Source organism: Triturus cristatus, chromosome 1_2 (genome assembly GCF_964204655.1).
Source record: "Triturus cristatus chromosome 1_2, aTriCri1.1, whole genome shotgun sequence".
NCBI classification, from domain to species: Eukaryota; Metazoa; Chordata; class Amphibia; order Caudata; family Salamandridae; genus Triturus; species Triturus cristatus.
Genome location: NC_140580.1, coordinates 520,114,474 through 520,141,645, shown reverse-complemented (window position 1 = coordinate 520,141,645; position 27,172 = coordinate 520,114,474).

Here is a 27,172-nt window from a genome sequence, read left to right as displayed (position 1 = left end):
ATAAGTTGAGAATGTACTGCATTGTATGCTGTCTTTGCAAGCATTAAAAGAATCTTCATAGCTCTGGAATTCTCCCAGTAGTTCATCCTCTGTACGCCATGGTTTAAACAACTGTAAAAGAGCCAAGTAGTAAAATTCTTTCTTGTCGGTAGTGTCGCAACTCAGCTTCCGGTGATTTATCAAACTTCCTTTGGTTTGCTTCACCAAACATCCTTCTTCACCAACAACTTTATATTTTCCACTGTTGATGTCTTCTGCAGCTTTCCGTGAATAAATGTAGTTCTGTAACACTTCATAGAGACACATGTTCTCCAGATGATGACTTCTCTTGGGATAATATGTGTCCAACATGTTTGTTTTCAATATGTCTGTACTTTCTGGGTCATTCTCAGCCAAATATTCAATTTCTCCAACAGATTTCAGTACCCGATTTCTCATTGCTGCAAGGCCTAAACTTGCCCAAATTATTCTTCTTGACTTCGAGTAGAGACTTGCAGAAGATAACCTATCTGAACATTCGTAGGATCCAATTTCTCGATGCGATAACATCTTCAAACTGAAACTGTACAGCTTCTTACTGACAGTCTTCTCGTGAGAAATCTCTTCCCACATTTCCTTCAATTCTGTTTTTTCTGATTTCGTAATGTAAGACGTTACATATCGAGCAACAGCAATGGAATTGTCAGCAACATACTGTATATCCATGTTAGCGTTCCACATGGATAAAATGACTGGGTTGTAGTCATTTATATTTTTTGATTCTTCTTTTCTTTTAAGGTTGTAGGTATTCTTAGGTGATTTTCTTGTGATAGTATGTCTCACAGCTGACATAAAACTGTTGACTCTTCCATTTGTAAGAACAGGTCTAGGAAATCCAAATCGACATTTAGTGTAGTATTTTTCTTTGCTCTTGTATTTCCGTCGACAGTATTTTCCACACCGATGACTTTGGAAACGTAGAACTTGCTCCTTTAACTTGTTCTCTTCTGTGCTTTTAGGTATAGCACATGTTGCATATTCTTCAATGTAAGATAACACTGCTTCATCAGTATCTGTTCCAAACTTTGGGGCATCCTTGATCCACAGCAGCATATGAATATGAGGAGCACCTCTTGCCTGGTACTCTTTTCTCCAAAAGAAATCCACTACTTCTCCAAGGGGTGGATTTTTTTTATTGCAGATGAAGGACATCATAGCCTCAAATCTATGATTGAAATATCTGCAAACATTAACCGGATCCAATGAGCACAGTTCTCCTGCTGTCTTGTATTCGATGTTTTTAATGTTTGAATTGGCCTCTCGTAGAAAATCCAGTAAATCATCCCAAGCGTACTCGGCACAGCTTAGGGTAAGGAACCATGTTGGTGTTCCTAAATTGCGTAACATGCATTTTAGTTCACCATGGCGTCGGTACCAATATTCATTTGTCCCACGCTGACAAGCCATCAGATTGATCAGTTGTGTTTCCAAATGATCATCTCGGTGCTGCACTTTCTCCATAAAATCCTTAGCAGACACATTTTGTAAATGTACTCCACTTTTTAAAATGTGATTTACTGCATAAGACAGTGCAGACAAGTCGCTTTCAAATAAAAGATGGAACAAATAAGGAATACTTTGTCGAAATCTGGGATCTTCAGCATATAGTCTTGTAGTTCGATACTCTGAAGCTGGAATCTGTTCTGGACGTTCATCGTATCGTCCTCCTTTTCCTTTAGGAAACAGCTGGGGAAAACATCGAGCTTCCAAGCTCTCCTCCCATACACTCACGGGATTTCCTTTTGCTTTCTTCATCTGAAAGAGATCAATATTGTCTCCCATAACTTCTTTCGAATGGAGAGGATGTATGCTAAAATGTTCATAAATTTCTTCTTCCTTTGACTTGTCCACTTTTTCAATTTGTCCAGTTGGTGTTTCTGTGTCTCCTTGTAAATCTTCTTCTTCTTCTTCTTCTTCTTCTATATAAATTGATTCATACCATTTGTTATTTTTTTTCAAATACAAATTTGCTCTTTGTACTTTCCGCACATCTACCAGCTCCTGCCAAATCTTCTTATTCTTTGTAGGTACACCATTAACCAGAATAATTAATGGTTCAGTTTCCAAAGTATCCGCATCAATAGTTTCCATATTTTTTTTCAAATCCAAGGGCAAATACACCACTCTACCTTTTAAACCTCTCAGTAAATCTGAAGGAGGTAATTTACCAGTTTTGGGCTCCATACGTACTACTGTCTGGAACGGATGAACACATTGAATGAGTATAGACTCATATGTATTTAATTCAGAAAGTTCAGCAGGAATAGCATCCAATTCTAAATTATTATGTACAGCTCTGGTCGGCATTCTATTTTCCTCTAACTTGTTGTAGCAGTACTTACAAATACGCTGATCTTCACCCAATTCAAAACAATTTTCAAGAAATATATATGTGGCAAAATCCATCCACTTATAATTATCTTCATTTTCACTCTTTCTGTAGAGATCAACATTCCTAGTTTGTTTTCTATAATGAGTTCTGCGGCAACAAATACAAGTAACATTTGGTCTTTCATTAGAGATTATTGCAAATTTTGTTATGTGATCATTAAATGTCTTACTTACACAAGGTTCTACATTCTCTTCCACTTCTGCCTCATTTACTGTGTCCTTCTCTGCACTGTTTTGTTCAGGACCAAAGTAACAAAACTGAATTTCATCAACAACCTTCTCTACATCTGATACCGTTCCTCGGAACAGAGCCCTATTCAATTCATTTAACTTTATTGCTGGACTTTTGGCAAAATACAACCGTCTCACAAACTTTCTCATTTCAGTATGATGAACAGCCAGCATCCTAAAATGATGGAAAACACTATTGCACACTTTTCTAGATAGACAAGCAAGAGAATGACCCTGCAAACCAGTATTCTCTCTCACTCTGCATGGATCCAGACTTTGAAGCACCTTAATCTTTTGTTTTACACTTTTTTTACTATATTCTCTTAGAAACTCTCGAAATCTGTCAATAGATTCCTGACGCACAGTGCAAATACTACTACAATTCCAAGTGTACACTGGGGCTTTAGGACGTCTCCCCATTGCCTCATCTGCCATCACTTGTACCTCATCTCTTGGAACCATTATCTCCTTCTCCATTATGCAACCATTTTTTACTTCGTATGAACGACCTCTGGTGTCAACTGCATGCAGCAAACTATTACTTTGAAAATAGCTCTCTTCATTAAAAAAAGGTTCACTACTTGAACTATGCATCCACTTTCCTAAAAACACTTTACAAAAGTTTGTTCTGTTCACTACTCTTTTGCTTTTGCTTTGTGATTTCAGTACATTAACCATTTTATCTAATGTACGCATCCTATTCAAAATTAATATGAATAGTTTCCTTTTTAATTCTAATGCTTTTGCTGCAATGGCTTCAATTTCTTTTTTTCTCTTGTAATATTTAGCCTTTTGCTTATATTTCTTTATATCCTTTATCAAATTGGACATAACTCTTCTCTGAAACATTTTTCTACGTATCTCTTTAAATGCTGTTTTTCTGTTTATGTTAAACTTTTCAATTGCAGAAGGTATATTTGCATTAACTAAATTCTCAATTTTTTGCTGTTCTCTATTTTTTATTACATTTTTCCGAGAACAGACATTTTGTACATTTTTCTTTGTTTTGAATATTTTGTTTAGAAATTGTTTTTTTTGCTTACCAGAAGATTTTTTCTTTTTCCCAACATCAGCATCTTCTACTAACTTTGGTCCTCCAGTTGTCTTCAAATATAGTTTTTTTTTTAGCGTTTTTTGAACTCGAGATTTTGTAGGCATCTTAAATTTTGTTCACTGTTCTTCAGTAATACCTGAAAAAAACTAAAAAAAAAATCCTTTATTGTATTTAAATATATTACTACATTTCTTTTCACAATAGTCACAAAACGAAATTTCTTTGCCAATTTGAATGCACACAAACTGCTCTTTTTTTTGGGCAAGTGAAAATCTCTTTTACAAACTGTCACATTATGAAACCAAGCTGTTTTTTCAGACCACCACCATGTGTATTCTCTGTGACTGCCTACACTCCAGCAGGGGCAACCAGCCTTAGTGATGCTGAATGTATTTGCATTACAGACTTAAACCTGAAAACCCCACTCGCTTCTAATTACTGTGCATGACTATACATGGCAAGCACATGGGTGTGTGCTAAGCCTCTGCTTCTTCCCCCAAAAAATCGCTCCCCCTTTCCATCTACTGCAACTGTGAAATCACCAGAGCAAGACGCAATAAATCTCTGCCTATAATTCTTCTATGCACACAGAGTCATGTTTTCACATTAGTGCCAAAACGAAATTTCTTTGCCAATTTGAAAGCACACTTACTGCTCTTTTTTTTTCGGGCCAAGTGAAAATCTCTTTTTACAATTTGAAATCACTTTTACAGACTGACACATTCTGAAACCTTTTTTTTAAATTTATTTAAATGCACATGTCCAAGCTGTTTTTTTTCAGACCACCACCGTGTGTATTCTCTGTGACTGCCTACACTCCAGCAGGGGCAACCAGCCTTAGTGATGCTGAATGTATTTGCATTACAGACTTAAACCTGAAAACCCCACTCGCTTCTAATTACTGTGCATGACTATACATGGCAAGCACATGGGTGTGTGCTAAGCCTCTGCTTCTTCCCCCAAAAAATCGCTCCCCCTTTCCATCTACTGCAACTGTGAAATCACCAGAGCAAGACGCAATAAATCTCTGCCTATAATTCTTCTATGCACACAGAGTCATGTTTTCACATTAGTGCCAAAACGAAATTTCTTTGCCAATTTGAAAGCACACTTACTGCTCTTTTTTTTTCGGGCCAAGTGAAAATCTCTTTTTACAATTTGAAATCACTTTTACAGACTGACACATTCTGAAACCTTTTTTTTAAATTTATTTAAATGCACATGTCCAAGCTGTTTTTTTTTCAGACCACCACCGTGTGTATTCTCTGTGACTGCCTACACTCCAGCAGGGGCAACCAGCCTTAGTGATGCTGAATGTATTTGCATTACAGACTTAAACCTGAAAACCCCACTCGCTTCTAATTACTGTGCATGACTATACATGGCAAGCACATGGGTGTGTGCTAAGCCTCTGCTTCTTCCCCCAAAAATTCGCTCCTCTTTTCCATCTACTGCAACTGTGAAATCACCAGAGCAAGACGCAATAAATCTCTGCCTATAATTCTTCTATGCACACAGAGTCATGTTTTCACATTAGTGCCAAAACGAAATTTCTTTGCCAATTTGAAAGCACACTTACTGCTCTTTTTTTTTCGGGCCAAGTGAAAATCTCTTTTTACAATTTGAAATCACTTTTACAGACTGACACATTCTGAAACCTTTTTTTTAAATTTATTTAAATGCACATGTCCAAGCTGTTTTTTTTTCAGACCACCACCGTGTGTATTCTCTGTGACTGCCTACACTCCAGCAGGGGCAACCAGCCTTAGTGATGCTGAATGTATTTGCATTACAGACTTAAACCTGAAAACCCCACTCGCTTCTAATTACTGTGCATGACTATACATGGCAAGCACATGGGTGTGTGCTAAGCCTGTGCTTCTTCCCTCAAAAATTCGCTCCTCTTTTCCATCTACTGCAACTGTGAAATCACCAGAGCAAGACGCAATAAATCTCTGCCTATAATTCTTCTATGCACACAGAGTCATGTTTTCACATTAGTGCCAAAACGAAATTTCTTTGCCAATTTGAAAGCACACTTACTGCTCTTTTTTTTCGGGCCAAGTGAAAATCTCTTTTTACAATTTGAAATCACTTTTACAGACTGACACATTCTGAAACCTTTTTTTTAAATTTATTTAAATGCACATGTCCAAGCTGTTTTTTTTTCAGACCACCACCGTGTGTATTCTCTGTGACTGCCTACACTCCAGCAGGGGCAACCAGCCTTAGTGATGCTGAATGTATTTGCATTACAGACTTAAACCTGAAAACCCCACTCGCTTCTAATTACTGTGCATGACTATACATGGCAAGCACATGGGTGTGTGCTAAGCCTCTGCTTCTTCCCCCAAAAATTCGCTCCCCCTTTCCATCTACTGCAAATGTGAAATCACCAGAGCAAGAAGCAATAAATCTCTGCCTATAATTCTTCTATGCACACAGAGTCATGTTTTCACATTAGTGCCAAAACGAAATTTCTTTGCCAATTTGAAAGCACACTTACTGCTCTTTTTTTTTCGGGCCAAGTGAAAATCTCTTTTTACAATTTGAAATCACTTTTACAGACTGACACATTCTGAAACCTTTTTTTTAAATTTATTTAAATGCACATGTCCAAGCTGTTTTTTTTTCAGACCACCACCGTGTGTATTCTCTGTGACTGCCTACACTCCAGCAGGGGCAACCAGCCTTAGTGATGCTGAATGTATTTGCATTACAGACTTAAACCTGAAAACCCCACTCGCTTCTAATTACTGTGCATGACTATACATGGCAAGCACATGGGTGTGTGCTAAGCCTCTGCTTCTTCCCCCAAAAATTCGCTCCCCCTTTCCATCTACTGCAACTGTGAAATCACCAGAGCAAGACGCAATAAATCTCTGCCTATAATTCTTCTATGCACACAGAGTCATGTTTTCACATTAGTGCCAAAACGAAATTTCTTTGCCAATTTGAAAGCACACTTACTGCTCTTTTTTTTTCGGGCCAAGTGAAAATCTCTTTTTACAATTTGAAATCACTTTTACAGACTGACACATTCTGAATCCTTTTTTTTAAAATTTATTTAAATGCACATGTCCAAGCTGTTTTTTTTTCAGACCACCACCGTGTGTATTCTCTGTGACTGCCTACACTCCAGCAGGGGCAACCAGCCTTAGTGATGCTAAATGTATTTGCATTACAGACTTAAACCTGAAAACCCCACTCGCTTCTAATTACTGTGCATGACTATACATGGCAAGCACATGGGTGTGTGCTAAGCCTCTGCTTCTTCCCCCAAAAATTCGCTCCCCCTTTCCATCTACTGCAAATGTGAAATCACCAGAGCAAGACGCAATAAATCTCTGCCTATAATTCTTCTATGCACACAGAGTCATGTTTTCACATTAGTGCCAAAACGAAATTTCTTTGCCAATTTGAAAGCACACTTACTGCTCTTTTTTTTTCGGGCCAAGTGAAAATCTCTTTTTACAATTTGAAATCACTTTTACAGACTGACACATTCTGAAACCTTTTTTTTAAATTTATTTAAATGCACATGTCCAAGCTGTTTTTTTTTCAGACCACCACCGTGTGTATTCTCTGTGACTGCCTACACTCCAGCAGGGGCAACCAGCCTTAGTGATGCTGAATGTATTTGCATTACAGACTTAAACCTGAAAACCCCACTCGCTTCTAATTACTGTGCATGACTATACATGGCAAGCACATGGGTGTGTGCTAAGCCTCTGCTTCTTCCCCCAAAAATTCGCTCCTCTTTTCCATCTACTGCAACTGTGAAATCACCAGAGCAAGACGCAATAAATCTCTGCCTATAATTCTTCTATGCACACAGAGTCATGTTTTCACATTAGTGCCAAAACTAAATTTCTTTGCCAATTTGAAAGCACACTTACTGCTCTTTTTTTTTCGGGCCAAGTGAAAATCACTTTTACAGACTGACACATTATGAAACCACCATGTGTAACTACAACAAAAACAATTCCCATTTCTATTATTCATTTCTTAAGTTACCACATACATCCCCTCTCAAACTGTAAACTCACCTTTAAAATTAGTTAGTTGTGAAAGAAATGTGACACTCAAACAGCAGATTATCAGAGCCAGGATCTCTGTTCTCTACACCTCTCTCCTCTCAGCAGAACCAGATAATGGCAAACTTTCCCTCTATTTTTCCACACATATACATGTAAGTTTCAAATCTCAGTGCTTCCCCCTTTTTTTCAAATGTAATGACACATTTCTATTGGTTGAAAACCAACCCTTTTCCAAAAGTACCCTGCCCCCAACTTGACTTCTGCCTAGTACCCTTCCCCCAACTTGACTTCTGCCTGCTACCATAGCAACAGCTCATGGAACACTGCTGTGTGCAGTTAGGTCAGAAGTTCGACACACAATGTTTCAATTCCACAGAGCAAGAGTGCTTGACTTTTCAAACCTAACAGCAAATCCATAGTACTGTTCTTTGGTTACACATTTTTTTGTACCAATACAAAACATGCTTCTTTTAATTTTCACATACAGCCTAGTTTTTTTTCTAGAATGGTATGAAACAGCCAATCAGTTCTTTTTGTTTTGTAAAAAATATGTATGCCTCCATTTCCAAACTGTCTTTCTTTTCATATTGCCATTCTACTGAAAGACACCTCCTGAGTGCATCCAGTTCTCCTTTGAAGATGTTCACAGTGTGGATTGTAGGGCACAGCTATGTCTTCTGGAGTGAAAAGTTTGCAGAGAAAACAGATATGGTGAGAGACCTTGCTTTGCCAAATGTAGACATTAAATGGATTGGTCAGAGAGGGTTAAAGTGGCACCAATTGATGCCATTGGTGAAATCCTTCATTCAAATCCAACACCCTGACCTCATAATAGTGCACTGTGGTGGCAATGACCTAGGCACTTTGACTGGGGTAGGTCTGGAAATGCTTATGAAGGACACCTTTGCACAACTGTTTACACTTTTCCCTAAAACTGCCTTTGTGTTTTCCAACATATGCCAAAGGCAAAAATGGAACTGGTCCAATCATTTCTGTCCTCAGATTGACAAAGCAAGAAAGCACGTCAACAAATCTGTTTCTGCTTTCCTCCGTGACTATGGTATGGGTGCCATTTACCACAACAACTTGCGTTACGACATGCAAGACATTTATAGAGGAGATGGTGTGCACTTCAATGATGAAGGGAACAGAGTCTTCCTCTTGAACCTTAGACTCTGCATCGGTACTTACTTGTAGGTACCACTAAAAAAATGACTCCATAAACACAACAGCTCTTTTTAGAGCTCCCTAATTTCTAAACTCTTAAATCTGCTTTTCATTTATTTATTTTTTTTTTTTTTACCGTACGCTTACCGTAAGCTTACCGTACGCGTACCCCGTGATTTTTTTTAAAATCAATAAATGTTTTTTTTGTACTTTTCTGTCCTTCTTTGACCCCCTTACAATTGTTAGGGGGTCTGTAACTCTCCTCATTGCCCCCTTTCCTTGTTTTCACTCTTTTTTTTCAGAGTGAAATACACAAAATGGCGGCCGCCGCTTCCTGGTTTCGGCCGATTCGAATGTTTACTAAGATCTAAGAGCCAATCAGAATCGCGCTCGCGCATGCCACCGTACGCTTACCGTAAGCGTACGGTAAGCGTACCGTAAGCGGGCTCAGATATATATATTGATTTAAAGGCTATTTTCTCAGAATCTACTGAACAGATTTACACCAAACCTACAAAAGGCACTTCCTTGACCTAGGGACTACCTCTCTGCCAAATTTTGAGTAATTCTGTTCAGCCGTTCGGGCTGTAGCTCGTTCTAAAGGTCCTATGGAAAAATGCATGGGAAAAACGCGTTTTGGGACCCCCCTTTTATCTCAGCCCCCGCTTGACGGATCCCCCCGAGACTTTCAGGGTAGGAGCGGAGCGTAGCGCCCCACCTATTTTGAGAAATTCGCGAGGATTCGTCGACCGGCGCCAAAGTTATTCAAAATAGAATGTTGAGGTTTTCCTATGGAAACGTGGTCCTAACTATAACTACCTACTGGCGACCGCCAGTAGGTAATATATATATATATATATATATATATATATACATCCACTAACAAAGGTTTCACCCATTTGAGAGAGACACTCACAGGTAGGTATAAATATCGCTTTATTTGCAGAAGCATCAGTTGCAATGTAGCGAAGGTCTGTGCCAAACAAAATCAAAAGCCTGACGCGTTTTATGCACTGCTTGCATTTCTTCAGAGGCAAAATGTTCGTTACAACGTAGAGCAATCAGCACACCTGATAAATCCTGCCACCTGCCCAAGTGGGCGTTGCCTAACGCTAAGCCTGGTGGTCATTGTAGTGCCGTTGTATTCCTCAGTGAGGTGCTTGTCTGTTGCAGCAATTAAACAAAATAACTCCCAAGTGGGTATGGAAACAATCTCACTAACTCAGCACTGCCACTTAAAACTTCTCCAAAACGACCTTCCTGTCCTTTATGCCGCTCGTCGCTTGGCAGCAGCATCTGTCCTCACTTCCGAGGCAGGGCATCTCTCAGGACCGGGACCGGCCGTCTACAAATATATATATACATACACATATAAACATATATATACATCTGCATATCTATATAAATACAAATATAAATGCATGCAAACTCATACATATACACATATGCATACATATGCATGTTATGTACATGAAAGTTTGACAAACACTAATAAAAGCAAAGCTAAAAAGCCACCAAATTACAAATGGAATTGCTTTAACTTAAACGAGGGCGAGACCTATTGCATTTTCAATGCTTCATACACAAGTAGCTCATAAAGCACAGGTTTTCCCTTGCATTGTGGTATTTGCAGTCGTAAAGGTATAATGGAAAGAATAGGACTCCAGATACCAGAATGCACAACATCTCTGGACAGGCTAAGCTGCTAACGCATGGAATCGAAAGTTTTGACAGATCTGGTACTTATGCAATATGTTCTGCCTTTTATATATAGCCTTAGTACCTATACAGGGGAGTGGCATACCCACACTGTATCTCCCTTGCATTGCAGGAACAAAATTGAGTCTGGAAGTCAGAGAACGCCATGATTGTTTAGTTCACTGTCATTCTATCAGGAGGGCAGAGGGCACTCCATTGACAGCCCATCAGCAAGCTGAATGAAATAGAAAGATTCTTGTTGACGCAGAAAGTCTGCCTTCGTTCTTCCTGCTCTTGTCTCCTTATTTGGTCAAGTCACACCATCATTCTCTCCGGTACCAATACCACGACTTTCTTGCCTATTTTTTGCCAATAATTTCCTCTCCCTCCTTTCCTAGCTATGTTTATCCTTACCCTCTCCATCTTATTTTATTTGTACATACTTTTTCTCTCCGATGACAAGCACCCGGACCTGTGTGACCGAAGTCACCAGATGGATGAAAACCAACTGCTTCAATCTCAACACAGACAAGAGAAAAGTAGTAACATTTGTCAAAGACACCTCGCTCTGGGACTCCACCTGGTGGCCTGCCAAACTCAAACCTACACCCCTCCCAGCACCCACATAAAAAACCTCGGAACTGTAATTAACAACCAACTCACCATGACCAGATAAGTGAATGCAGTCCCCTTCTCCTTTCACACACTCTAGATACTCATGAAGATCTTCAAATGTCTCCCTATTAGCTCTTGCAGAACCGTCACTCAAGCCCTTAGCACCAGCAAGCTGGACTACAGCAATTCACTCTATGCTGGAATCAACGCTCTAAAACAAGCATTTGCAATGCAATAGGTCTTGCATTTACGCGAGTTTGAGCTATTGACATTGCAAATGACAATGCCTTTTATTTTTGTTTTCATTTTTAAAACATAAATAAAAGGCATTGTCATTTGCAATGTCGATAGCTCAAACTTGCATAAATGTGAGACCTATTGCATTGCAAATGCTTGTTTTATTTTACTGCTGACGAGTCATAAAGGAATGTCAAATCTAGTAATTAAATTGCGTGATTTAAGTTCACTCCTGACTTCATGAACTCGCATGAGTGTGGGCAAACAAACCATTTTACCTCCTACTCCCAAATGTCTTTTCTGACAATAATGAAGTGCTTAGAAACAGCACCGACGCCGGCATCAAATAATGAATGCGCACATTTGAACAGGCAAAATACCTAGGGGCATATTCACAAGGATCTATCGCAGAGTTAACGGCACATTATCGCAGCCAAAGTTGCGATAAACTAATCGCCCAATCACAGGCTGGTGTTAACAGCTCACAGCACCAGTTTACCCGCGAAAGCAGCCACAAAAAACATCGCCACAGATGAGCCCCGCAACTATCACTAATGAGATGCAGAGTAGGCGTTCCCGTGCAAAAAGCCACGTCAACACCACTCCACAACATTCACAACGACCAGACAGAACTGCAATAAGAACACAAAACAGGCGATAAGGCGCGTTAGTAGCAGGAAAATAACACCTCCTCTGACCTGGTGCAAAGTCAGACCACAGCCTGCACCACAAAAGGGAGCACAGCCCAGAGCCACACCTGAAGAACAACAGATGCACCCGGGTGACTGAACATGCAGCCCGGAGGGCCGAAAGGGCAACAACACCCTCCGCCACCACCCCCAGGACCCCCCCTCCCCGCCCCCCGACCAAAGACATGCCACATCAGCTACACCTAAACATGTACAAAATAATCCGCTTGATGTCGCACAATCATAACTGGTGACATGCATGTGTTGTCACAGAAATGAGCATCACACATTCACTTTGGAAGTAACAAATGAAACTTTATTATTATGAACACTGAAATGAAGACACATGGCGGCACCCCTCGGGATAATCCGTAGGTCACAGCCTGCAAGACAAAAATCATGATGAGAAGGTGTGTCCTGCGCACATCAAAGGACAGAGACAGAGCGAAGGAGAGAGAGAGGAAGAGAGGGAGAGAGAAAGATAAGAGAGGGGGAGAGAGAGAGAGCGAGCGACAGAAGAAGAGAGGGGGAGAGAGAGAGAGAGAGAGGGAGAGAGAGAATAAGAGAGGGGGAGAGAGAGAGAGAGAGAGAGAATAAGAGAGGGGGAGAGAGAAAGAGAGAGAGAAGAAGAGGGTGAAAGAGAGAGACGAAGAGAGGGGGACAGAGAGAGAGAGAAGAAGAGAGGGAGAGCGAGAGAGAGAGAGAGAAGAAGAGAGAGGGAGAGAGAGGGAGAGAGCAGAAGAGAGGAGAAGAGAGGGGGTGAGAGAGAGAGAGAAGAAGAGAGGGGGGAGAGAGAGAGAGAGAGAGAGAGAGAGAAGAAGAGAGGGGGGAGAGAGAGAGTGCTGCCCCTGCGCACCCAGGCCACACTGCTCACCTGCTGCTAACCGGTGTGTCTCCAACCACTTGCCGGTATGCATAGCAGTACACCAGGTCACACATCTAAGACAGAGCCGTCATCTGAAACAGATTTCCAGATACATCATTGGCACAGTACACACACTTGCACAAGACAACATCGCCTGCCCGCCAATGCACACCCAGAGGAACCCCAGCCCCTCCAGCCGCCAATCAGAGCATGTCCGCCCATACACACCCAGGCAGAGGCACCCCAGCCCCTCCCGCCACCCATCGGAGCATGCCCGCCCATGCACACCCAGGCAGAGGCACCCAAGCCCCTCCCGCTGCACATCGGAGCATGCCCGCCAATGCTCACCCAGGCTTCACTGCTCACCTTCCACCACCGGCGTGTAGACAGGAGGTCCCACCACGTGCCGCTGCAAGCCACACGCCCGGGGCCCGCGGACATGGCACCCTCCACACCATGCAGCCATGCTCCGCAGGCCACCAGGTCTCATGTCTGGAGCTGGGTCTTGATTACTCCATGGCATAGGACATACCAGTGCACCCGGCATCATTGCAGGCTGCACACCCGCTCAGCCCAATGGGTACCACTAACTCTGGTATCCCGGAAGCAACGCCACGTGGCCCGTGCTGACCGCTGGCTCTGACCTACACTGCGGTCCAGCAGAGTACACAAAACCTGAGCTGTCTGGACCGCCGGGACGGGGCATTATCGTAGGCTGCACAACCGCTCAGCAGCTTAAGGTGCCACTGACTCAGTGCACCCAAAGTCACCGTCCCGTGGCGGGGTGCCTATGCCGGCCGCAATGCTCCGGGTGACACTAACCCTGTGCAACCCCAGTAAGCGCCACGTGGTGGTAGGTGCGTAACGGCCGGGTGCCACTAACCCTGTGCGCAACAACTCATGGGCCCTTTGTGATTGGGAACCATGGAGCGTCCGTCATCCAGTCACCACCAGCAGAGGGGAATGTGACATCGTCGGCCCCTTATGTTGGCGGAGTCACATGGCCTGTGATACCTCTGCCGGATAGGTGTGGAATGCATGCAAACCTGCCCTCAGGGAGTGGCTGTGACATGCTGACAACTAGACCAGTGACCTGCACACCACCTGCGAGTACGCCTGCGACGGGTAGCAATGAGGGCCCCCCTCGGAGCGTTAGTGGAGTGGTCTGGCCTGCCGTACGCCGGATCAGCGCAGGGCTTGCAACAATGACTCGTGGGCTCTGGGTGTGGTTCAGTCCATGTCCGGACATGGAAGTGACTGATGCGTGTGTCCCTGTTGTAGTGTTCACGGGACCCGGTACACAATATGCAATGTAGCACCCTCTGACTGGCATCCCACAAGATGAGCATCATTGACGCAAGGGAAATCACTGTCCCTACATTCATCCACACATTCATACGTGCATGATGACAGACATGACACAGCAGTGCGTCACTGGATGTGCAATAAACATCCAGTGCAGTTCTGCAGCTGGAGCGGTACAGGGCAATGCCGAGCACACTACACAATATGGGCCCGTGGAGGGCCAGCCAGAGTCCATCCGGGGATGACAAGTACTGCGGAACAGAAAGGGTAAAGTCCGTAGTCTGGTCGCCGTGTCATTGGTCATCAAACAGGATTTGGCAGTCCATGTCGCTATCCAAGGTGAGTGCATCGGAGTGTCTCGGGGGTCAGTGGAAGGTCATGAGGCCTTGTGCGGCACCAAGCAGAAACAGGCCAGGTGGTGGAAATGAATGCTAGTGCCTCCTGATCACAAACCCATCCACGTCCTCATCCCCGGATGTGTGCTCTGCCCCACCTGTGCGTGCTGCAGTATCGGCTGAGGCACTGTGTGCCACTGACACCTCAGGTGCCGGGTGGATACGTCTGCCGCACTGTGAGGCAATGGCACACCAGGGGGCGGAGATGTGGATTGTGTGGGGGCAGCAGCATTCATCTGCGCCACGCCTTGTGGCAGCAATGCCATGATGATGGTCTGCAGGGCATGGTAGATTCCAGCTACATTTCGCTGCTGTGCAGCGGTGGCTGCCATCCTTTCCGCCTTCATCCGCACCATGTCCTTCATGAGCCTCCGCATGTGTGCCAGCTCACGGCTGGTATCGCTGGTGCCCCTCTGAGTGGACAGGTGTTCTGCTCTCCGCGTCAGAACTCCAGCGATGTCAGTCAGGGCTCGTTGGAGACCATGGAGCGGGCCTAGACAACCATGGATGGCGTCCAGTTTGGTGGCCATGAGGTCGAACTCCACCGCACCTGCTCAGCCGTCTACCTCTGGGCCTCCAGCACACGGTGTTGGAAGGCCGTGTGTTGTTCCTGGGGGTCTTGGGAGACTGCTGGGACCGTGGGTGCCTCCTGCTGGGTGGTTCGGGTGGTTTGGGTGGTGGGTGGGGTCACCTCGATGCAGCTGGTCAGCCCTGATCCTGGAGGTGAGTCGCGGATGATGTCCATGATGTCTAGGAGGGCTTGGGTGTCGATGCTGGGGTTGTCCTCCTCATCATCAGTGAAGAGTGGCCGGGACTGCTCTGCAGGGGGTGTTGACGGTGGACCTGCAATGTGAAGGGGAGATGGAGTATTGCAATTTGTCCACATGCATGTAGCCGCATGGTACATGTTGACATTCAGACAGCATGGCATTGTACATTGTGTCATTCTGTGCTCTGCTTGATTGTGCATGTGTGCCATCGTGGCCATCTCCACTCGTCCCACCAGTACCTGGTGGTCACTCACCCTGTTGCGGTTGTGTTGTGTCCTGTCGAGCAGTGTCTGGTCCCCCGACTCCGGCCACAGTATCCCCACTGATGACTGTCGACACCAGCTCCTCCATGTTATCCAGCACGAGCTGTGGCGCTGGGCCCCCACCTCCAGTCTGCATTGCTGCCTTCTGGTTGGCTGTGAGTTTCTCCTTGGTCTTCCGCTTGATGTCATTCCATTGCCTCTTGACCTCGTCCATTGTCCTCTTGTGCTCTCCGACGGCATTTACCTTGTCCACGATGTCCTGCCATATTCCAGTTTTAGTGCCCAATGACATGTTGGAGGCGACGAACAGTTGTTGACGGTGTTCCATCACCTCCGTGACTATGATCCTGTTCGCCTGCGGACTGAACTTCGTCTTACTCTTCTTCTTGCCTTTGCCCTTTTCCCTGTCCCCGAGGTCCCGGGCTGGTCGTCCGAGGTGCTTGTGGGGTTGCTTGTCCTCTGCGCCTGCTCTGGCTGCCTCCATGGTGCTTGGGTGTCGGTCAGTTTGTGTTTGGGTGTTTTTTTCTACTTTTATGGTGATTTTTCCCACCTGCCAGGTGTGTGTTGTAGGTCTGGCGCTGCTTATCGCTGATTTCCTCATCGCGCTTTGGCCCATCGCAGGTTTTTCTGTGTTGTGGTTTGTGTTGTTATCTCCATCGAGGTGGTTGTATCGCGAACATTGTCTGCGGTTTCGGCAGACTATCGCATGGTACCCCCTTGTTGTGAATTCCACGTTGACACGGGGTTATTATCCCGCAATGGGCTGCGATGTTGAGAGTCGCGTTAAGCTACTCTTGCGGTAGTTATCGAACATTCTTGTGAATATACCCCCTAGTTTTTTTTTAAACCTGAGCGGCGCCCTCAGGGCAACGATTTTCACAATGCAAAGTTACTACTTTTCATCCTTTTAAAAAAAATCACTTTCCACAACATTATCCTGGAATAGTTACACTAGTAAATAAGCAAACTGGTCTAATTTGGTGAAAGTTGCACTCTCACAAATATTCTAGGACTGCAGCTAGAATGGTAATTTGCGTTTTGGCGTCCTAGGGCGCCCACCTGCTGGGAGCACGATTGCCTACGGTACTCTGTGCTTAGGCTTCGAATGCACCTGCAGAGCGAGGGTTTGGATTCATTAGCTGGTCGCTGAGATGCGTAGTGTGCTTCCGGGTGTGAACCGGAGACTGTCACTTGGATGGAAATACCAAAGCCTAGAAGAGGCTGCAGCCTGGATGAGGACACGCTGGTAGGAAGAGTTTGTACCAGCCCTTAGGCCAACAGATGGATTGCATTTGGGCCACCGTGTATGAAACTGTGTACAATAACGCACTGCATAGATAAGGGTTATTAGAAGGCGCTAAGTACAGTCTACCAAAAGTAAGGATGCAATAATAATTAGACTTTTATGTGGAGCAAGCGGCTATGGTCCAGCTGCTTTGCATCGCAGCATGTAGGACGTGCCTAGTACCCACCCCAGCAGCACGAGTTCTAACAGAACGGTGAAGCTGAGTCGAAAAATCCCAGAAGCTCCATGTTCCATGCAGGCCTTCACAGCAAACGTAGCGCGTCCGTTGTCTGCCAAGTTGCTGGAGCATGCGCACTGCATCCGGCGAGCTTCACATTTAAACCCGCAGGTCCCTCAATATAATGGAAAGATTCAATAAACGTTGCACATTTCTGCAATATTACTTCAAAGTAACTGACAGCAACATTAACGAACTATGCCGGTGATGGAGCGGGTAGTACAACATTTTGTATACCCCCCCTATTCTGCATGTTTATACTAATTAGAATAATCTATTTTAATTTTAATATTATTAATGTGTTTGCATGAAGTTTAATCAACATTACTAATGTATGAAAATACACGTGGGATTTGCATTTTGCATGACTAAATAATTTGTAATTAACATATGTATGCATACTAACACTAGAAAAATAGAATATCGCATGATATATGTTGCTTTGTGACGTTTTCGTAATGTTGCACCAGATGACATCAATGGGTGAATATGAACACTTTAAATGTCGCTATACGCTAGATAATTACAACCACATAGGGGAATTAGTGAGGGTTTAACATTTTATTAGTTATTTCTATGTATTAATTACTCTTTGTGTTTGTTTCGCTTAAGTTGTCCGTTGGGCCTAAAACCAAGATGGCCGCCAAACTAACTCGACGGGATGGCCAGCATTCCACGAGGTTTCGGACGAAGTACGCATGTGTTACAACATGTACCAGTGGCCTCGACATGACCCTACTCTTGTTGTACCCAAGCAAGGTCACGATGGGAAGCCTGCCAAGTACTCTAACAAAGGACATTTACAAGAAACCGGAAAAATCCCCAAAAGATTACATAACCTCTTGAACTGTGTGAAACCTAACTGGACGAACCTAACCGACCAATCAAGAAAGCCCAAACCATGTAAAATGTTACATCTCGACATTATTTTTGTTATAAAAATGACGGTAGAATAGAGAGGGTGTGTGCTTTTCTTTTGATGACGGAGACGACGGTGACGCTACGTGACAGCTGCGTTCCTGGATCTTTGACCGACTGAATTGCTGCCCATTTCTTTGATGAACTGAGGACTTCCTAAAATCTATGGGCACTGATAGATGCTTGCACGGCTCTGGTCCTTGTCCGTTCTTGGGGCTGTAGCGTGCTGCATGAAGAACTTTCTAATTCCGACTGATTGACGACAAAATTTGATGACTTAGAGGACGACCAATAGTCAGATTAGGTAAATATGGTGTTTTGTGATTTACGTAAAGTCTAATAAATTTATTAGACGGAACTAAATGCTTGCGATAATTAGATAAACGAGCATTGATTAACAAGAAAATGCGTTTTGTCATTTATTGAGGGAGGTAAAGATCAAGATATTGAAGTGTTTTTAGCTGGCCTAGAATCACCTTATCAATCCAACTAAATGATCCATTGATCACGTGGGAGGAGTATCTTGATGTTTAGGATTGAGATCTGTAGGAGGTAAGGATATTAGTGTATAAATGTGTAAATAAATTTTCTCTCAATAGGTTATAAGGTATTCCTCTCATGTCAGCGCTTGGAACATTCATCTCTCCTGTAAGTGCAGACCAGTGAGAAGTGAAGTGTGAATGTTGGTGTTATGGGCCCCACCAATGATTGTAAGAGTGAATGTGCTAATGTGATATTTGGTCTGTGACGAAGGGAGGATATTTGGTACGGGGTTTTGTCCTGATTCCCGTTACCCAGGTTCGGCGCTGCATCACAGGCATCTGTGTATCTACACGTACGTAAGTGCATATATGTATATTTAGACACATTACAATTCAATTCAATTCAATTAGACACATTACAAGTTTAACGCTTTTGGTAACGAGAGAGATATAGGTTCTTCTATCAATAAGATGATTTGTGCATTGAATCAACCACTAGTCCACTTCTGAGCCATGTCAGGCGCTGCCCTAGACACAGGCTGCCGGGGCGGGGCAGAGCTCAGGGGGGTACCTCGGGGGACAGTGGCTACTCAGAGGAGCAAGCTGTCCGTGACCTCTGCGCCTGCGCAGGGAATGCCTGCGTGCACTCCCGCCATGTGTTTGTCAAAGGCCCGTAACCTGTGACCTTCCTCGCTGCTTCCAGATGTGTGTCCATTTGTGTCATTGAAGTACCATAGCCCATTACCAGAAAACACGCAGACTGCCCTACAAAGTCAAGGGGCTTACTTAGTTTAAGGAAATGTATACAAACTCAAAGGGTTTAAGGGAAAATGAACAACACTGTATTTTTACATTGTTACTTCTTGAATTGCAGAGTTGAAATACTGCATGTATCGGTGAAAATAGGAAGTTTGCTGCATTCCAGACAAAGTTTGTTGAGCACGAGATCTGTGGTAAATAAGCTGCGCGCTGTATTCCTTACAGAAGACCTGCGCCTTCCAGCGGTGGACGTCTGCGCGCTTCAGAATTCGTTGCCGGTGTAATTTGGGGAGAAATGCTGGTGTTTTCACGGACCATCGGCCTTAGTCCCTTCTGCACACTGCAGGTTTCTGTTCTGCAACTGACGTGAGAAGACTGCACACCGGCACCTCCTCGTCATAGCACTATGTGATGAGCCGCACCTGAGCCAGTGATGGAATTGATTCACTGTTTACAGGTATTTTCAAAGGGCCCTTCTGTCGTGTTGCAACCTGTTAAGGCCCTGTTTCTCCCCACAGAACAATGCCAGTTACGGTAGTAACTAGGGCAGTGAGTCATACCCCAGTGACTGGAAGACCCACCCTTGTGCGGATTCAATTGGAGGGCGTAATACGGAGAGTTGCCATAGGGTTTCCCTGCCCCCTTCCCACAGTGCACGGGGAACAGCAGCACACAGTGTCTCTCCACGTCGCATGAAACGTGGCCAGTAGTGTAAGGGGGCGGGTTGGTGGTGGCAGTCCTGTTGATATTCAGAGCCCCGCACTACCCCGTAGAGGTGGTAACGACGGAGCCCCCAGTGTTTCTTTTGCTTCCTGTGGTGCCGACTCCTACTCTGCTGATGCCGTGCAGGGTCCCCGGGAGCTTCCGAGATCTGGAGCCGATGGGGGGAGGGATGGAAAGTGAAAGAGCACCATGCGCGCGTTGTGCTGGGAGCCGTATGCGTGCACAACTCCTGTCCTCCGTACACGTGCCCATCTCCTGTCCCCCTTCGGAAAAGAAATCGACAACAACAGATCTTACCAAGCTAGCAGCGCATGTGCTGCGTCGCTAGGCGAGACCTAAAAAGAAGACTCCAGACCAGTCAAACCTCAGCCGCCAGGCTCAACCTTAACTTCCCAACCTAGACTCAGATCATCCCACACCTCAAAGAGCTATACTGGCTCCCAATCCACAAACAAGTTCTCTTCAAACTCCTCAAGCAGATATACAACACTGCTGCTCAGCCAAACTCCTAATCGCACACCCCCACTGCCCCCTGCATACACAGAACCAGATCTCGTGTTTGTGCCATCTCCTACCATGCTCCTGAAGCCTAGAATGACCTGCGCTCCTGCATATCAGAGCCACCTCCTCAGTTCTTGTATTCTGCAAGAACCTGAAGGTTTGGTTACTCAATTAACTCTGACCTTGACTTGGTTCATACTGCTCCTGCTTCAACGCCAGCATACCCTCACTGGTGAGTTACACATAACATAACATATTTAGCTACACAGTGTTGGTGGGCTTGTGGCTGCTGCCAATATCTGGGCGTCATCCAGACTTCTCCTGAGCAGAAGTACAATGTGCCCTATGAGGGAATGGAACATGGTCACTTTGTTCTGTTATGACAGTGTCAACAGGAATGTATGAGGACATATCTGGGTACATGCAACGTACTACTGCTGGGCAGGAATGGAAAGAGGCTGCTCTGTGGCTACTAGCCTGCATCATAGACATCGATTCAGGAAAATGCCAGGACAGCGGAAGTGACATCACATGTCAATTTTACAACACTAATAAATGACGTAAGGTGTTGTCATCGCACACTGGAATGGCAGTCATCCTGTACTAGGTGTGTTCGCTTGATATGTCAGGTCTGCAATAATCGCCCATGGTTACGCAGCTAGCATGTGTCAGATAGTCATCACATGCCCAGGCAGAGTTTCACAATCCCAAAGACATTCTCACATGCCTAGGCACAGTGTCACAGGACAGGGTACAGGTTAAAATGCCCATGCATCGTCCTCCATGAGCAGAGACAACCCCAGTGGCCCAATATATCCCCCGAGGGTGAGGGTGTAAAACACGACCCTGTGCCAAGACACAGCCTTTAGAAGTCACACACAACCTCAAATGCACATGCACAACCATTGCAACCTTATAAGACACATCAAATCTGTACATCATAGGTTACTGCAGTGTAATCTCCTCTCACATGAACACAATAGACAGAGCAAGGGCATCTTAGGATCAAGCACGTATGCTGTTTCTAGAATATAGTACCCAGGTGTGTGGGGGCTGTCCTGGCTTCTCCTATAGAAAACACTGCATGCCCTACGTTCTATCTGCAAACCCTGGGCCAGAAAATACCGCAGTATCCGGCCTCACAGGTGATCCTTTATCTCTAGATGCCTTTTTAGCCCCAGGTTTGTTGTTTGGGCCTTTTCATGTCTCATTTGCTGCCATACCTGCCTTTTTAACTTCATACTGGCTGCTCTAAATCTCTAATTACCCCATTAGTCTTTAGCTAATACTTATATGGCTAAATTAAAAACTAATCATTCATTTCATTTCATTTCATTTCATAAGGCTTTATTCGGAGCTTAAAACACAAGTCCATAAAAGCAAAACAAATACACAGCAAATACAATAGACATTTCATGATAAAAATTGTAGACAGGTTACATAATTTAAGATATTTAAATAATTAAAAAAGCATACCAGGCCTTACTTTGATAGCTGATAGGAGGAAGGTTGCAGTAAAAAAGCACACATCCGGGTAAGGTTTAAAAAGCAGCTTCATGGCATCTTGTCTATTCCTGACTCCATATTTTAAGAGGATAGGTTTAAGATAGGCTTGACGGTAATTATCGTAAAGGTTACATGACAGAAGAAAGTGCATGGTGCTTTGAGCTGATACATTATCACATGGGCATGGGCCTACCGGGTGTTTTTTAATACACGGGTAGGCCACCAAATGATGAACTATCCCAAACCTTAATCTAGTAATAACATACCTATGGGAGGGTCGAGTAACTAGACTCAAATATGGCTGAAAACCCTCGTTTTCACAGAATCTGCTGTAAAACATACATGTACTTAAATTACTACTAGTCCTATCCCTTTGCTCTGACATAAAATTCATAAAGACCGATTTCATCACTTTTTTAGACAGACTGGAGGAGGCGTTACAGTCATCTTTAAGACTAATACCATAAATCTCGAAGTAACAGTTTATGACATATTTAATCCAAGGAATTTTTAGGTGGCCGTCAATGGAGAGGCAATCTCCAATAATTGCTCTGCTTAGGGAGGTCTCTTCTTTTAACCATACAGAACGCCACAACATTAGGGGGCCTTAGTGCCAATAAATCGGAGAGGTGGGAGATACCAAGTTCTCTGTGGGCCAAATCATTGGTAGCAGATTTAGGCAAACTCAGCAACCTTTTTAGGAAGAGATTTTCCTCCACTTGCAGGTTCCCTATCTTGGTATGCCCCCACACTCCGGCTTCTCCTATAGAAAACACTGCATGCCCTACGTTCTATCTGCAAACCCTGGGCCAGAAAATACCGCAGTATCCGGCCTCACAGGTGATCCTTTATCTCTAGATGCCTTTTTAGCCCCAGGTTTGTTGTTTGGGCCTTTTCATGTCTCATTTGCTGCCATACCTGCCTTTTTAACTTCATACTGGCTGCTCTAAATCTCTAATTACCCCATTAGTCTTTAGCTAATACTTATATGGCTAAATTAAAAACTAATCATTCTTTACCCAGTTACTTTGAGAGGAAATTCACTTTTAAACAATTGTGATGACAAGATGTACTGTTAAGATTAGTTAATGTTGTACTAGAATTGCAAAGTTTGCGTGGTTGGAAAATAGATGGATCTAAAGTAACTATAACTCGCGCCCTCGCATTCACTGCTAATTATCTCCCATATTACATCACTCATGACATGTTCTATGACATCATTGATAACATGACTGCAACATCTAAAATGATATAATTGATGACAACCCTGTGCACAGTCGAGGCACGAGTTATATTTATAAGCTGTAGAAACCTGAGATAACTATGGTGAATTTCATGATTTTTTCATTTAAACCGGCATTTTTTAACTGACATTTTCGCCTAACTATAATGTCTCTTCTCTGTAACCTTTGTTTTTTTCATTGAATATGAATGTGTTCACGTGGGCGTGCATGCGCGTGTGCTTGCTGTGCATGTGTCAGAAGTTATCATTCTTTAAAGTTCCCTTCCCGAATAGGAATACGACAGTATTAAAGAACAGTCTCACGTCTGTCAAATGCACTAGCAAACACACTTAGAACAATTTCATTCCCCTAAAAATGTGTACTTCACGAATAAAGTAATATACACCAGGCTTGGATCAGACATATGTCACATTCTGTCACATTTTTTATTAACTTTAAAAAGTCTTTTTTCTGTCACTTATGCGAGTTCTGGAACATTTGTAAATGCAGCATAACTTACATATTGCAGACACAAATGGGTCATAGTAAAATTAAAAATCTCCTTTGTCAATTGAGGTTTCGAGAATGTTTAATTTATCTAGAAATTATTTGCTTCCAATGGGTCACAGTGGGCCCAAATAAAGAATGGAAAAACTGAGAAACACTGTTCCGAGCCAGGGCAATAAAAAAAGCTCTCAGAACAAAACGATAATAATGCAAGTAGAGAATGTTTATTCAGCAGCGCTCGCAGCAGCTACAGATCACATCGAACCTGCCAAGATGGAGCAAGGAGCAGTACCAGCATGAGGCATATAGTTCAACAGGTTTCATCTACCGGGCTTGGTCAGGAGCTTACTCTTTCTTCATACTACACTCATTTTTTTTTCAAAGAAAATGACAAACAGTGTCCTTGTAACTTCACACACTAGCACTAGTACAATGGGCAACAATTATAGAAAAGTAGACCATAGTGGGCCTAATTCACAAAGGGACTTACGACTCGTAAAGTTAAGAGTGCAGAGTCTCCGCACTCGAGGCGGAGTCTTCACACTCATGGTGGAATCTCAACATGGCGTACTCTCTGCAGTGTGCTGTGTGGAGATTCCACCTCGAGTTTCCTCCATGAGTCCGCAGACTCCAGACTTGTAACTTTACGAGTCGTAACCCTTTGTGAATCGGGCCCAATGTGTTTAAAATAGATGCACATTTCTGAAATGTGCCCAACAAACTGAGTGATATGTACAATAAAAAAAAGTATATTCAAATGAAGTTAGTTTATCTGCTGCATGCTGGCTAAAGAAGGGGGTCAATTAGAGAATGATGGGCGTCCAGCACCCGTATGGTCAGCGGAGGCCTTCACCTCTGCCTTCCCAGCTGGTGACTGCCCTCCATACTTGGGGATTCCTTCAGTATCAGCAGTGATTGTTTTGGAGAAAACACATTTGGCAATTCCGGCTTTGCTCCATGTGATGGCTCCTGGTCAGCATTATTTGTTTGCTTTGCAGAAACAACCCTCTCAATGGGGGGTTATTTCTACAGCACAAAAGAACCCATGGTTCTGATCCATAGGAAGTGCTTGACCTTTGTGTGGGTCCTAATGTTTTGTTTTTCATTTTTGTGATGGTCAAGCCTGCTCCAGATTCTCAGACAGGAACAAGCACTGGAGAGCTATTGGCTTTGGCAATGTTAGGTAGCCTTGCAGCATGGATGCTTTGTAGTGCGCTGAACTAATTTTAAAAAGTGCTATGATGCAGTGAGGGCTAATGCAGGGTTGTTTTTTTAAGCGCATTAGCGCTTGATGCAACATAGTCCTTTTTTAGGTCACGCCTACGCAGCGCGCATGCGCTGCTAGGAGGACCTTTAGCCGTGGCTCTGCTCTTTTTGGAAGCACATACTCATGCTTGTGGCGGCATCCAGCTTGCAGCGGCGAGCAGGGGCGCGCCCACAAGCACGAATATGTGCTTCCAAAAAGAGCCGACTCCGCACGCACGCACCACTCCCGGCCAGCAAACACACGAGTGCAGTGCCAGCAGTGTTTTGCTTTTACTGTGACAAGCATGCGTGTGCTTCAAAATAGCAGCATTAGTTATTCACTCGTGCAAGCTTTTACTGTGACAGTTTTCTCATCACTTCTTCCCTCATGCTCTACCTTGCTCTCTTTTTTTTTTTTCATTCACGCTGTGTTTTGCTTTTACCTTTCATCACTATTTGTCACCACGTCCGCCACCACCACGTCCACCACCACTACCACACCCACCACCACGTCCACAACCACCACCACTTCCACCACCACCACCATGTCCAACACCACGTCCACCACCACCACGTCCACCACCACCACCACCACCACATCCACCAACACCACATCCACCACCACCACCCCCACGTCCACCACCACCACGTTCACCAACACCACGTCCACCACCACCACCACGTTCACCACCACCACTCCCACCACCACCCCCACGTCCACCACCACCACAATGTCCACCACCACCACGTCCCCCACCACCATGTCCACCACCACCACCATGACCACCACCACCATGTCCTCCACCACCACATCCTCCACCACCACGTCCTCCACCACCACATCCACCACCACCACGTCCACCACCAGCACATCCACCCCCACCAGCATGTCCACCACCACCACCACGTCCACCACCATTCCACCACCACCACGTCCACCACCACCACATCCACCACCACCATGTCGACCACCACCATGTCCATGACCACCATTCCACCACCACCACCACGTCCATCACCATCACATCCACCACCACCACCACCATGTCCACCACCATGTCCACCAACACCACCATGTCCACCACCACCACAATGACCACCACCACCACGTCCTCCACCACCACATCCTCCACCACCACATCCTCCACCACCACATCCACCACCACCACGTCCACCACCAGCACATCCACCACCACCAGCATGTCCACCACCACCACGTCCACCACCCTTCCACCACCACCACATCCACCACCACCACCACATCCACCACCACCACCATGTCGACCACCACCATGTCCATGAACACCGTGTCCACCAACACCACCACATCCACCACCACCATGTCCATCGCCACCACATCCATCACCACCACCATGTCCACCACATCCATCACCACTACCACCACGTCCACCACCACCACATCCACCACCACCACCATGTCGACCACCACCATGTCAACCACCACCATGTTGACCACCACCACGTCCACCACCACCACATCCATCACCACCACGTCCATCACCACCACCATGTCCACCACCACACCCACTACCACGCCCACCACCACGTCCACCACCACCATGTCTACCACCATCATGTCCACCAACACCACCACGTCCACCACCACCACATCCACCACATCCACCACCACCACCATGTCCACCACCACCACGTCCACCACCACCACATCCACAACCACCATGTCCTCCACCACCACCACATCCACCACCACCACATCCACCACCAGCACATCCACCAGCATGTCCACCACCACCACCACATCCATCACCCTTCCACCACCACCACATCCACCACCACGTCCACCACCACGTCCACCACCAATACCACATCCACCACCAACACCACCTTCTCCACCCTGTCCACCACTACCACGTCCACCACCACCACCAGGTCCACCACCATGTCCACCACTACCATGTCCACCGCCACGTCCACCACCACCACGTCCACCATCACCACATCCACCCCCACCACATCCCCACCACCATGTCCACCACCACCACCA